Raw genomic sequence first — 1344 nt, forward strand, 5'->3', positions numbered from 1 at the left:
AAAGTGAGTGGGAGCTCTGTAGCATTTCTCATATTATATGTAGATGACATACTATTGATGGGAAATGATATAGAACTCTTGGACAGCATCAAGGCCTACTTGAATAAGAGTTTTTCAATGAAGGACCTTGGAGAAGCTGCTTATATATTAGGCATCAAAATCTATAGAGATAGATCGAGACGCCTCATAGGTCTTTCACAAAGTACATACCTTGATAAGATATTGAAGAAGTTCAATATGGATCAATCTAAGAAGGGGTTCTTGCCTGTGTTACAAGGTATGAAATTGAGCTCAGCTCAATGTCCGACCACGGCAAAAGATATAGAAGAGATGAGCGTCATCCCCTATGCATCAGCCATAGGTTCTATTATGTATGCCATGCTGTGTACCAGACCTGATGTAAACCTTGCCGTAAGTTTGGTAGGAAGGTACCAAAATAATCCCGGCAAGGAACACTGGACAGCGGTCAAGAATATCCTGAAGTACCTGAAAAGGACTAAGGAAATGTTTCTCGTTTATGGAGGTGACGAAGAGCTCGTCGTAAAGGGTTACGTCGACGCTAGCTTCGACACAGATCTGGATGACTCTAAGTCACAAACCGGATACGTGTATATTTTGAATGGTGGGGCAGTAAGCTGGTGCAGTTGCAAGCAAAGCGTCGTGGCGGGATCTACATGTGAAGCGGAGTACATGGTAGCCTCGGAGGCAGCACATGAAGCAATATGGGTGAAGGAGTTCATCACCGACCTAGGAGTCATACCCAATGCGTCGGGGCCGATCAAGCTCTTCTGTGACAACACTGGAGCTATTGCTCTTGCCAAGGAGCCCAGGTTTCACAAGAAGACAAGGCACATCAAGCGTCGCTTCAACTCCATTCGTGAAAATGTTCAAGATGGAGACATAGAGATTTGTAAAGTACATACGGACCTGAATGTAGCAGATCCGTTGACTACACCTCTCCCTAGAGCAAAACATGATCAACACCAGAATTCCATGGGTGTTCGATTCATCACAATGTAACTAGATTATTGACTCTAGTGCAAGTGGGAGACTGTTGGAAATATGCCCTAGAGGCAATAATAAAAGCATTATTATTATATTTCCTTATTCATGATAATTTTCTTTATTCATGCTATAATTGTGTTATCCGGAAATCGTAATACATGTGTGAATAACAGACACCAACATGTCCCTAGTAAGCCTCTAGTTGACTAGCTCGTTGATCAACAGATAGTCATGGTTTCCCGACTATGGACATTGGATGTCATTGATAACGAGATCACATCATTAGGAGAATGATGTGATGGACAAGACCCAATCCTAAACATAGCACAAGATCGTATA

The sequence above is a fragment of the Triticum urartu genome, chromosome 5A, assembly GCF_056163025.1.
Source record: "Triticum urartu cultivar PI428250 chromosome 5A, HENAU_Tu73, whole genome shotgun sequence".
Classification (NCBI taxonomy): Eukaryota; Viridiplantae; Streptophyta; class Magnoliopsida; order Poales; family Poaceae; genus Triticum; species Triticum urartu.